We start from the raw sequence: 14141 nt of genomic DNA, 5'->3' as shown, positions 1-14141 counted from the left end.
GAATTTTATATGTTTCTATGAGATCCCCTCTCATCCTTCTAAACTCCAATGAATACAGGCTCTCCTCATATGTCAGTCCTGCCATCCCGGGAATCAGTCTGGTGAACCTTCGCTGCATTCATTCAATAGCAAGAACATCCTTCCTCAGATTAGGAGACCAAAACTGAACACAATATTCCAGGTGAGGTCTCACCAAAGCCCTGTACAACTGCAGTAAGACCTCCCTGCTCCTATACTCAAATCCCCTTACGATGAACATTTTACCTTCTTCACTGCCTGCTGTACCTGCTTGCCAACTTTCAATGACTGATGTACCATGACACCCAGGTCTCGTTGCACCTTTGCTTTTGCTAATCTGCCGCCATTCAGATAATATTCTGCCTTCGTGTTTTTGTCACCAAAGTAGATAACCTCACTTTTATCCACATTATACTGCATCTGCCATGCATTTGCCCACTCACCTAACCTATCCAAGTCACCCTGCAGCCTCTTAGCATCCTCCTCTCAGCTCACACCGCCACCCAGCTTAGTGTCATCTGCAAACTTGGAGATATTACACTCAATTCCTTCATCTTGGCCTACCCCTTATCCTAAGGCTATGTCCCCTGGTTCTGGACTTCCCAAACATCGGGAACATTCTTCCTGCATCTAACCTCTCCAGTCCAGTCAGAATCTTATATGTTTCTATGAGATCCCCTCTCATCCTTCTAAACTCCAATGTATAAAGGCCCAGTTGATCCAGTCTCTCCTCATATGTCAGTCCAGCCATCTCGGGAATCAGTCTGGTGAACCTTCGCTGCACTCCCTCAATAGCAAGAACGTCCTTCCTCAGATTAGGAGACCAAAACTGAACACAATATTCCAGGTGAGGCCTCACCAAGGCCCTGTACAACTGCAGTAAGACCTCCCTGCTCCTACACTCAAAACCCCTAGCTATGAAGGCCAACAGACCATTTGACTTCTTCACCGCCTGCTGTACCTGTATGCCAACTTTCAATGACTGATGAACCAGGACACCCAGGTCTCGTTGCACCTCCCCTTTTCCTAATCTGCTGCCATTCAGATAATATTCTGTCTTCGTGTTTTTGCCCCCAAAGTGGATAACCTCACATTTATCCACATTATACTGCATCTGCCATGCACTTGCCCACTCACTTAACCTGTCCAAGTCACCCTGCAGCCTCTTCGTGTCCCCTTCACAGCTCACACCACCACCCAGTTTAGTGTCATCTGCAAACTTGGAGATATTACACTCAATTCCTTCATTTAAATCATTGATGTATATTGTAAAGAACTGGGGTCCCAACATTGAGCCCTGCGGCACTCCACTAGTCACTGCCTGCCATTCTGAAAAGGACCCGTTTATCCCGACTCTCTGCTTCCTGTCTGCCAACCAGTTCTCTATCCATGTCAGTATCTTACCCCCAATACTATGTGCTTTGATTTTGCACACCAATCTCTTGTGTGGGACCTTGTCAAAAGCCTTTTGAAAGTCCAAATACACCACATCCACTGGTTTTCCCTTGTCCACTCTACTAGTTACATCCTCAAAAAATTCTAGAAGATTTGTCAAGCATGATTTCCCCTTCATAAATCCATGCTGACTTGGTCTGATCCTGACACTGCTTTCCAAATGCGCTGCTATTTCATCCTTAATAATTGATTCCAACATTTTCCCCACTACTGATGTTAGGCTAACCGATCTATAATTACCCGCTTTCTCTCTCCCTCCTTTTAAAAAAAAATGGTGTTACATTAGCTACCCTCCAGTCCATAGGAACTGATCCAGATTCGATAGACTGTTGGAAAATGATCACCAATGCATCCACTATTTCTAGGGCCACTTCCTTAAGTACTCTGGGATGCAGACTATCAGGCCCCGGGGATTTATCGGCTTTCAATCCCATCAATTTTCCTAACCCAATTTCCCGCCTAATAAGGATATCCTTCAGTTCCTCCTTTTCACTAGACCCTCAGTCCCCTAGTACTTCCGGAATGTTATTTGTGTCTTCCTTTGTGAAGACAGAACCAAAGTATTTGTTCAACTGGTCTGCCATTTCTTTGTTCCCCATTATAAATTCACCTGAATCTGACTGCAAGGGACCTACGTTTGTCTTCACTAATCTTTTTCTCTTCACATATCTACAGAAGCTTTTGCAGTCATTTTTTATGTTCCCGACAAGCTTCTTCTCATACTCTATTTTCCTCCTCTTAATTAAACCCTTTTGTCATCCTCTGCTGCATTCTAAATTTCTCCCAGTCCTCAGGTTTGCTGCTTTTTCTGGCCAATCTATATGCCTTTTCCTTGGATTTAACATTATCCTTAATTTCTCTTGTTAGCCACGGTTGAGCCACCTTCCCCATTTTACTTTTACTCCAGACAGGGATGTACAATTGCTGAAGTTCATCCATGTGATCCATGGGAAGCACTGTGGGTAGCAAGGGCATAGACTATACTCTGGATAAGGAACTTCAATGTCCACCACCAAGAGTGACTCGATATCATCGCTACTGACCGAGCTGGCTGAGTCCGGAAGGACATAACCGACAGACTGGGCTTGCAGCAGGTGATGAGAGAATCTCTGAGTGAAAAATCCTACTTGACCTTATCCTCACCAATTTGTTTGTCGCAGATGCATCTGTCCATGACAGCATTGGTAGAAGTGACCACCATGGAGACCTTGTGGTTACAAAGTCCTGTCTTCACACTGAGGACACCCTCCATAATTTTGTGTGGCACTACCATCGTGCTAAATGGGATAGATTCAGAACAGATTTTCAACAAAAGAGAGTCCAATCACCTCCCCATTGACATGCATTACCATCGCCGAATCCCCCACCATCAACATCTTGGGGGACACCATTACCAAGAAACTTAACTGGATCAGCCAGATAAATATTGTCGCTGCAAGAGTAGGTCAGAGGTTTGGTAATACTCTCCACTTGTCTGGATGAGTGCTGCTCCAACAACACTCAAGAAACTCGACACCATCCAGGACAAAGCAGCCCACTTGATCCATCACCTGAAGCATCAACACCCTCCACCACCAGTGCACCGTGGCTACAATGTGTACCATCTTCAAGATGCATTGCAGCAACTCACCACGGCTTCTTCAACAGCACGTTCCAAACCCATGACCTCTACCACTTAGAAGGACAAGGGCAACAGGCGCATGGGAACGCGACCATTTCCAATTTCCCCTCGAAGTCACAGATCATCCTGACTTGGAAACATCACCGTTCCTTCATCGTTTCTGGGTCAAAATCCTGGAGCCCCCTCCCTAACAGCACTGTGGGAGTACCTTCACCACACAGACAGCAGCAGTTCAAGATAGCAGCTCATCACCACCTTCTCAAGCGAAATTAGGGGTGGGCAATAAATGCTGGCCTTGCCAGTGATGTTCACATCCTGCGAATGAATAATTAAATAAACAAATAACATTGAGGCCTGGGGTCCAATATTGAATTTTCCTTGGGCCTAGCCGTTCCGGTGCAGGGATTGTTCCTGCTCAATCTTTTCAAAATCAGGGATTACCCATTTAAAGTTGAAATTTCTTCTCTCAGAGGGTCATGAATCTTCGGCATTCTCTACCCCAGAGAGCTATGGAGGCGGGTCATTGAATATATTTAAGGTGGAGATAGACAGATTTTTAAACGATAAGGGAGTCAAGGGTTATGGGAAGCGGGCAGGGAAGTAGATTTGAGGCCAAGATCAGATCAGCTGTGATCTTATTGAATGGCAGAGCAGGCTCAAGGGGCCAAATGGCCTAATCCTACTTCTGTATCTTATGTTCTTATGTTCTTAGAATCTTTGACACCATGTCTCCAATTCCTGAGTCCAAATCATTTATCTATATGGTAAACAACAGTGGTCCCAGCATGGAAAACTGCAGGACACCACTTTCTGCCAGTCTGAGAAACTTGTTTTGGTCCCATCTTTCAAACCAATCTGCTAGCTAGCCCCTGACTCCATGTTCCCTGACCTTTAGGGCTGCTGACCAAGGGCCATGCAGCTCTTTGTCGGTCGGCGCGGAAACGATGGGCCAAAATGGCATTCTTCTGCGGTGTAAATTTCTATGTTCTATGTTTCTATGGCATGAGTCTATTATGTGGAAACTTATTGAAGGCCTTCTGAAAATCCATTTATACTACTTCCACCGTATTACCTTTATCTACACTATTACTTCTTGAATGAAAATTGGCTACACATGACCTGCCTTTAAGAAATCCATGCTGGTTTTAAAATATATATATATTCATCATCTCTAGATGTTTTGTTATCTGATCTTTTAGCAAAAATTATAATTTCTTTCCTACCACTGACATTAAATTAACTGGTCTACTGTTCCCTGGATTAGTTCTAGCTTCCTTTTTGAAAATAGGAGCTGCATTTGCTGTCCACCAGTCCTTTAGTACTATTCCTTTTCCTAATTTTGTACATTCCTCTGCAATCTCCTCCCTAGTTTCTTTGAGTATCCAAGGGTGCAGTCCATCTGGACCCGGGATCTTGTCCTCCTTAAGTTTGTCTAGTATCTCCTTTTTTTCCACCTTAACCGTTGTAATATCCCTCTTGACTTCTTCCATTGTTGCCATTTCCTCTTCGGTAGCCATTTCAGTGAAAACTGAGGACAAGTTATCTAATTGGCATCCCTGCAATTTCAATACTTTCTCCTGCGAGAGTAGACATAAGAAGGGCAACACTTAGCCAAGGTTTGTGCTCTGGAACACTCTGCATCCTATTGGAAAGTGTACATGTGTGGACGTGACATGAGGGTAGGATTGGGCAAGGCTGTAATGGATCCGTCGCCAAGTCAGATAAGTCAGTGAATTCTGCGGAGAAAATGGAGAGGAAAGAAAGGAAAAAAAAAACCTTAAAAATCAAATGGAAATTAAGTAGGTCTCAGAAAGAAATAGCGAAATGATAATGGACAGGCAGATTCGCGAACAAGCAAGGAACCAGTCGGAGCTAACTGAAATTGACAAAATATGTCATGATGCAAAAATTTTAATATATGGGGCTGGATTTTCAGTCTGTTGCCGCCTCTGTTCGCACACCAGAGGGGCGGTAATGGCTGTGGAAATGGTTACCGCCTGGGTAGCCAGCTTCCAGCACCCCGCCGGGGTATTTGGTGCCGGATTTGCGGAGGCGTTGTGCAGTACCACCCGGGAGCCTTGTGCGACGCCCCCGGTTGAGACACCGTTTTGAAATTTGTTTGGAGCGGGACCGGTAGCGCCCCATAGCGCGCTGTAGTGGGACCGCCTGGGAAAGCGGGCGGTCCGAGCTGTTCCGGCGACGGTGAGGGAAGGAATGACTACATGAGGTAAGTGTGATTGTTTTTGGGAGTTTTGTGTGCAATTCACCTTCATGTGGAGTGAGCAAGGTATCAGGAATGTTTCTTGTGGCTTTTTTGGGCGATTTTGTTTTTACAGGAAAGCTGCACATCGGGCGCTCCAAGGCCGAATCTTTAGCAACGGACTTTCAGTCGCTCAGCCGGCCGAGCACCCTAAGAGAGGTGTGGAATGCCTCCCTTCGCGCTCCGCTCCAATTTCAGGGCCCAGCTGCTGAACTTTGTGGTTGCAAACGCTAACCATTTCCTGGTGCAAAATTTACCATCCCGTCACCATTAACGCCCTAAAAAGCCTCCATCTGAAAATTAAGCTGCATGGAGTTGAAATTCTGCATAGAAAAATAACAAGCTAGGAAGAAACCTTGGTTAAGGATTATTAAGGCTGACAGCTAAGGCAGAAAGTACTTAACTCTGGCACCAATGTTCTGCATACAAGCTCACAGCAGGGAGTTTTGCTGGCTGGCTGCACATATCAGGGAATCACAGGTATAACTTCCACCATTCTCTGATGTGCGCTGGCAGTGGGTGAGACTCCTTGCTGTCAATGTGAATTTGGAGAATTCACCCTATAGATGTTATCCTATTGTTTGAAATCAGTTGTTTTTCTAGCTTTCCAGGATTCCCCCTTAGAGCTTTGTATGATCTGTTGTTATCAATTAAGTAGCTTGTTTTTTTGGTTTTGTATTTTCAGCTTTTACACAATAGCATTTATAGCTCAAAGTAAATGAGAAATAAAGTGAGGAAAGTTTAAGCAGATTAGGTGTTGCAAGACACGATAATATCTTGACATTACAATAGACATGACACCAGAATTTCCTCTTCGAATAGTTTCTCACTGTGATTAAGGATCCACGAATCACATCGGCATGCTGCAAAGCCACACACGATTCTGTGAGCAGATTATTGGTTGCAAAGAAAAACAAACAGAGGTGCATGTTGGGAGCTGTAGCCTGCTGGGATTGGACCCTTCAGGTAGCCATGAGGGCTCTGGGAACCTGTGGGAAGTCAAGACTAAGTCTTCTCAACAAGCTCTGGCCTCTGATGAAGACATCGTTACACTCATTTAAAATGCAGAATATGTTACGTTATAGGCATAATGTATGCACCTGTGAGTATGCTCACAGGTTTGCAGAACTGTTGAGAGGAGGCAGGGGTCCCCAATGGAGTGCACTCTACGTGAGAGTCCTCGCACTATTTATTGGGGACTTGGCCTGGAAGGTGGTGCATGGAGCAGTCCCGTGCAATAAATTTTTAAGCCAGTTCACGGGCTCCCAGGCCGCCTGCAATTTCTGCGGTCTGGAGGAGTCCGTGTTCCCTGTTTTTACGGAATGTGCGAGGTTGAAGCCCCTGTTCAACTATTTAAAGGGGCTGCTCCTGAAATTCTGGCTGCACTTCAGTCCCACACTCCTGATCTTTGGGCACCCTGTTCGGAGGGGAGCGGGTAGGTCTGAGGGCTTCCTCGTAGGATTGCTCCTGGGCACGGCCAAGGGTGACATCAGCCAGTCCAGGAAGCGGGCGGTCAAGAGAGCCGTTCAGCCTGACTGCCTACCTCTCTTCCGTGCGTACATCCGCGCCAGGGTGTCCTTGGAGATGGAGCACGCGGTGTCCACCGGTACGCTCGCGGCCTTCTGTGAGAGGTGGGCACCGGAGGGACTGGAGTGCATTATTACCCCCGGTAACCAAATTTTAATTTGATTTTATATGTTTTAAAGTTTAATTTGTTTTATTGCCGGTTTTAGTGTCACCCTCCCCTTTTATAGGGGGCACTTGTGTATATATACATGTTTTAGTGCCCAAAAAAACCCAAAAAAACCCACAAAAAAAAAAAGGGCCTGGAAAAATGTTTGGAGTGTCCCCCAGATCAGGGGCCACTTGATTTAAATGTTTAATTTGTTCACTACAAAAGAGTTGTAAAGCTGTTGAAAGGAGGCGGGGTCCCCAATGGAGTGCACTCTACGCGAGAGTCCTCCCACTATTTATTGGGGACTTGGCCTGGAAGGTGGTGCACGGAGCAGTCCCGTGCAATAAATTTTTAAGTCGGTTCACGGGCTCCCAGGCCGCCTGCAATTTCTGCGGTCTGGAAGCGTCCGTGTTCCATGTTTTTATGGCATGTGCGAGGTTGCAGCCCCTGTTCCATTATTTAAAGGGGCTGCTCCTCAAATTCTGGTTGCATTTCAGTCCCACACTCCTGATCTTTGGGCACCCTGTGCGGAGAGGAGCGGGTAGGTCTGAGGACCTCCTCGTAGGACTGCTCCTGGGCCTGGCCAAGGGGGCCATCAGCCGGTCCAGGCAGCGGGTGGTCGAGGGGGTCGTTCAGCCGACTGTCTGCCTCTCTTCCGCGGTTACATCCGAGCCAGGGTGTCCCTGGAGATGGAGCACGCGGTGTCCACCGGTACGCTCGTGGCCTTCCGCGAGAGGTGGGCGCCGGAGGGATTGGAGTGCATCATCACCCCCGGCAACCAAATTTTGATTTGAACCACGTGTCTAAAGTGTAATTTGTTTAAGTTTGTCATTTTAGTGCCCCCCTCACTTTTAGCCAGGGGACACTTGTATAATTTGTGTTTTTGGTGCCCTCGGGGGAAAAAAACTCAAGGGGGCACTTGAAATGTTTTTGGAGTGTGACTCCCCCTTTAATCAGGGAGCACTTGATTAATGTTTCCAACAAAAATAGTTGTAGATCTGTTGAATTGTGAGTGGCTTAGCTAGTCACATGATGTTCTCGAGTATTAAGGGGTTTAGCAGCTTTGAAAGTGGATAATTCCCTTGGCCCGGATGAAATGTATCCCAGGCTGTAAAGCAAATCCTCACTGGCTTCAGGTGTGGTGCCAGAGGACTGCAGGACTGTTACTGTTATGTTCAGAATAATTTCACAAGACTGCATGCTGTAAGCTCAAACTGATGTGATCTAAGTCTCTTTAATCAGACTCCAGAGTGAAGAAGCAGCATGGCAGACAACCTTTTATACTTGCTTGCACGAGGTGTGCAGGTGACCCTTGGGTCTCCAACAGGCGCGCCGCTGGTGGCAAATCTCACACTATTATAAAGTTTACAAACATAACATCACTTCCCCGCCCCCCAAAGTCTTAAATACACGTTATTTACAAGTTGAAGCGATCAGGGGTGCTTCATTCCCAGGTTGATCGCCTGAGTTGAAGTCCTGGCATGGGTGAGTCGGTCGGATCATTGCTGCACTGCGGTGTGGCTGGTCTGATCGTACTGTCGGGCATGGTGGGTTCATCCTCGTGATTGCCAGCGAGGTCGATTGCTGGTTGGGTGTGTGTTGGTGGATCAATGATGGTAATGTCCTCTTCAAACTGTTCTTGGTTGTCAGTGAATCGCACTTTGGTCTGATCCAAATGCTTTCTGCACGTTTGTCCATTCAGAAGTTTGACAACAAACACTCTATTCTCCTCCTTGGCTAAAACAGTGCCAGCAACCCATTTGGGACCATGACCATAATTAAGAACAAATACAAGGTCATTAACCTCAATGTCACGCGATACAGCCGTGCGATCATGGTACACGTTATGACGGTGACGCCGAGTTTCTACATGATCATTGAGATCCGGGTAGACTAAGGAGAGCTTGGTTTTGAGTGCTCTCTTCATTAGTAATTCTGCAGGGGGAACGCCGGTAAGCGGGTAGGGTCGCGTCCGGTAGCTGAGCAGAACCTGAGATAACCGGGTCTGCAGGGAACCGTCCGTCATGCGTTTCAAGCTCTGCTTGATAGTTTGGACTGCCTGTTCCACTTTACCATTGGATGCGGGCTTAAACGGGGCAGACCTGACATGCTTGATGCCATTGCGGGTCATGAACTCGTTGAATTCTGAGCTGGTGAAACATGGTCCATTGTCACTAACCATGGGTGGCGAACATGGCCCGGCGGCTTTCAATGGTGGCAGTGGATGTACATGATGACATTATTACACATTCAATCCATTTAGAGTAAGTGTCCACCGCTACTAGGAACATCTTTCCTAGAAATGGGCCAGCAAAATCTACGTGGACCCTGGACCATGGTTTGGAGGGCCATGACCACAGACTCAATGGGGCCTCCCTTGGTGCATTGCTCAACTGTGAGTAAGTGCTACATTGGTGTACGCATGACTCCAATTCCGAGTCAATGCCGGGCCACTAAACTTGCGACCTGGCGATGGCCTTCATCATGACTATGCCTGGGTGGGTACTGTGTCGGTCGCATATAAACGTTTCCCTGCCTTTTTTTGGCAAAACTACGCAATTTCCCCATAGGAGATAATCTGATTGGATGGACATTTCATCCTTGCGTCGGTAAAACAGCTGAATTTCGTCTTGCATTTCCCCGGGAACAGCCGACCAGCTATCATTAATGTCGCAGTTTTTTTACTCGTGATAGCACAGGTTCCTGGATAGTCCAGGTCCTGATCTGGCGAGCCATGACGGGTGACCCCTCGCTCTCAAAAACATCCATTACAAGAAGCAAGTCTGCGGGTTGCGCCATTTCCACCCCGGTGGTGGGCGAAGGTAGCCGACTGAGGGCATCAGCACAGTTCTCAGTGCCTGGTCTGTGGCGGATTACATAGTCATACGCAGATAGTGTTAGTGCCCATTTTCGGATGCGGGACGAAGCATTGGTGTTAATACCTTTGCTTTCTGAAAACAGTGAAATGAACGGTTTGTGGTCGGTTTCGAGCTCGAACGGAGTTCAAATAGGTATTGGTGCATTTTCTTAATCCAGTATATGCATGCTAATGCTTCTTTCTCAACCATACTGTAGGCTCTTTCAGCCTTAGATAAACTTCTGGATGCATATGCAACCAGTTGCAGTTTGCCTGACACATTGGCTTGCTGTAACACACAACCGACCCTGTACGAAGATACATCACAAGCTAGTACTAAACGTTTACACGGGTCATACAATACAAGTAACTTGTTAGAACATAGCAGGTTTCTGGCCTTGTTAAAGGCTGTCTCTTGAGATTTACCCCAAACCCAGTCATCACCCTTGCATAGCAATAAATGCAAAGGTTCCAGCAAAGTGCTCAACCCGGGTAGAAAGTTACCAAAATAGTTGAGGGGTCCCAGGAACGAACGCAACTCCATCACATTCTATGGTCTGAGTGCATTCTTGATGGCCTCCATCTTAGAGTCCGTGGATCTGATGCCGTCTGCTGCAATCTTTCTCCCCAAAAATTCGACCTCTGGTGCCAGGAAAACACACTTGGAGCATTTCAGCTTGAGTCCCACTTTGTCCAGTCGCTTTAGAAACTCTTCCAGTTTGGGCAAGTGTTCGGTGGTGTTGTGACCAGTGATCAAGATATCGTCTCGAAACATCACTGTGCGTGGAACCAATTTCAGCAGACTCTCCACATTCCTCTGGAAGATGGCAGCAGCCAAGCGAATCCCAAAAGGGCATCTGTGGTATATGAACAGTCCTTTGTGCGTGTTGATGCTCGTCAATCTTTTCGAAGATTCAGCCAGCTCCTGTGTCATGTAAGCAGAGGTTAGATCCAGCTTGGTGAACGACTTCCCCCCTGCTAACATTGCGAAAAGGTCCTCTGCTTTGGGTAGTGGGTACTGGTCCTGTAACGGGACTCAGTTGATCATTACTTTGTAGTCTCCGCAGATTCTGACCATGCCATCGCTTCTCAACACCGGAACAATTGGACTGGCCCACTCGTTGAACTCGACTGGCGATATAATTTCCTTTCGTTGAAGTCTGTCCAGTTCGATCTCAACTTTCTCCCGCATCATATATGGAACCACTCGGGCCTTGTGATGAACAGGCCGTGCATCAGGGACTTTGGTGCCTGTGAAGTTGCCGATGCCTGGCTCAAAGAGCGACGGAAATCTGTTTAGCACTTGAGCGCACGAGGCGTCATCCACCGAAGACAGCGCTTTGATGTCGTCCCAGTTCCATCGGATCTTTCCTAGCAAGCTTCTGCCGAACAGCGTTGGGCCATCGCCTGGTACAATCCATAGTGATAAATCATGCACAGCTCCATTGTACGATACCTTCACTGCCACACTGCCAATGACTGGTATGAGCTCTTTGGTGTAAATGCGCAGCTTTGTATGAATCGGGCTTAGTTTTGGCCTTTGTGCCTTGTTACCCCACAGTTTCTCAAAAGTCTTCTGGCTCATAATTGACTTACTTGCCCCCGTGGTTATTTCCATGGAAACTGGAATGCCGTTTAATTTGACTTTCAACATTATCGGAGGGCTTTTTGGTGGTGAAAGCGTGTACCCCATACACTTCCTCTTCAGCCTCGGGTTGAGTTGCCTCTCTTACTCGTTCAGCATGATCCGTGCCAGATCGGTCATCTTCTGCTGGCTGTGGGGAGTCACAGTGAGGTGCCCCATTGTTCCGCAGTCTTTGCACACGTAGTGCTTGAATCGACATTGATGGGCTCTATGATTACCCCCGCAGCGCTAACATGGTGTTAATGGATTCGTATTCACGCCCCACGGCGGATTCTGAGTCCTCCGAGGTCTGGCCTCTGCAGGCGTGTAGGCCCTGCCATGTACAGGTTTGCCTGCTGAAGGCATTATTTTATGCACAGCACTTGCCGGTGAGCTTCGCTGTTGAGAAGATATCTGTTTAGTGTTATCATTCGTGGACATGAAAGCCTGGGCTATTGTGATGGCCTTGCTCAGATCCAGGGATTCGGCAGACAGCAGTTTGTGAAGACTGACCTCGTGGCCGATTCCAAGCATGAAAAAGTCCCGCAACATTTCCCCCCAAAATCCAGCAAATTTGCACGGTCCTGCAAGGTGTCTTAAGTCGGCGACATAGCTCGCCTCGTCCTGGCCCTCGGAGCGATGGTGCGTATAAAAGCAATACCTGGCCATTAAGATGCTCTCCTTCGGCTTGAGGTGTTCCCGAACCAGCGTACACAACTCTGCATATGTCTTGTCCGTTGGTTTCGTCGGTACTAACAGATTGTTGATGAGGCCATATATCGTGGACCCAGAAACGGTGATGAAATTCGCCCTGTGCTTGACCACGTTACTGCCCGTATCCAGCTCGTTGGCCACGAAGTACTGGTCAAGATGATCAACGAAGGTTTCCCAATCATCACCCTCAACAAATCTCTCAAGAATATCAACGGCAGCCATAACCATGTGAAAGTTCATGATCTGCTACTCATCGCCAATTGTTATGTTCAGAAAAACTCCACAAGACTTTATGCAGTAAGCTCAAACTGATGTGACCTTAGTCTCTTTAATCAAACTCCAGAGTGAAGAAGCAGCATGGCAGACAACCTTTTTATACTTGCTTGCACGAGGTGTGCAGGTGTTTGGGTCTCCAATAGGTGCGCCCCCCTGGTGGCAAGTTTTACACTATTAGAAACATAGAAACATAGAAAATAGATGCAGGAGTAGGACATTCGGCCCTTCGAGCCTACACCACCATTGAACATGATCATGGCTGATCATTCAACTTCAGTACCCCATTCCTGCTTTCTCTCAACACCCCTTGATCCCTTTAGCCATAAGGGCCACATCTAATTCCCTTTTGAATATATCTAACGAACTGGCCTCAACAACTTTCTGTGGTAGAGAATTCCACAGGTTCACAATTCTCTGAGTGAAGAAGTTTCTCCTCATCTCAGTCCTAAATGGCTTACCCCTTATCCTTAGACTGTGATCCCTGGTTCTGGACTACCCCAACATCGGGAACATTCTTCTTGCATCTAACCTGTCCAATCGCATCAGAATTTTATATGTTTCTATGAGATCCCCTCTCATTCTTCTAAATTCCAGTGAATATAAGCCTATCGATCCAGTCTTTCTTCATACGTCAGTCCTGTCATCCCGGGAATCAGTCTGGTGAACCTTCGCTGCACTCCCTCAATAGCAAGAATGTCCTTCCTCAGATTAGGAGACCAAAACTGTACACAATATTTAAGGTGTGGGTTTACTTATAAAGTTTACATACATAACAGCTACTGTGGTACCTTTGTTTAAGAAAGGAGAAAGGGATAAACTGAGTAATTACAGGCCAGTCAGCCTAACCTCAGTGGTGGGAAAATTATTGGAAAAAATCCTGAAGGACAGGATAAACCTATCTTTAGAAATACACGGATTAATCAGGGACAGTCAGCACGGATTTGTTAAGGGAAGATCGTGTTTGACTAAACTGATTGAATTTTTCGAGGTGGTAACCAGGAGGGTCGATGAGGGCAGTGCGTATGATGTAGTGTATAAGGATTTTAGCAAGGCTTTTGATAATGTCCTACATGGCAGACTGGTCATGAAAGTAAAAGCCCATGTGATATTGGGCAAAGTGGCAAGTTGGATCTAAAATTGGCTCAGAGGCAGGAAGCAAAGGCTAATGGTTGATGGGTGTTTTTGTGACTGGAAGGATGTTTCCAGTGGGGTTCCACAGGGCTCAGTATTAGGTCCCTTGCTTTTTGTGGTATACATTAATGATCTAGACTTGAATATAGGAGATATGATTAAGAAATTTGCAGATGATACTAAAATCGGCTGTGTGGTTGATAATGAACAAGAAAGCTGCGGACTGCAGGACGATATCAATCAACTGGTCAGGTGAGCAGAACAGTGGCAAATGGAATTTAATCTGGAAAAGTGTGAGGTAGTGCATTTGGGGAGGGATAACAAGAAAAGGGAATACACATTAAATGGTAAGATACTGAGAAGTGTCGAGGAATAAAGGGACCTTGGAGTGCATGTCCACAGATCCCTAAAGGTAGCAGGCCAGGTAGATAAGGTGATTAAGAAAGTATGCGGAATGCTTGCCTCTATTAGCCAAGGCATAGAATATAAGAGCAGGAGTGATATACTTCA

This window comes from Pristiophorus japonicus, chromosome 10, assembly GCF_044704955.1.
Source record: "Pristiophorus japonicus isolate sPriJap1 chromosome 10, sPriJap1.hap1, whole genome shotgun sequence".
NCBI classification, from domain to species: domain Eukaryota; kingdom Metazoa; phylum Chordata; class Chondrichthyes; family Pristiophoridae; genus Pristiophorus; species Pristiophorus japonicus.
This window is presented reverse-complemented; position numbering follows the sequence as displayed.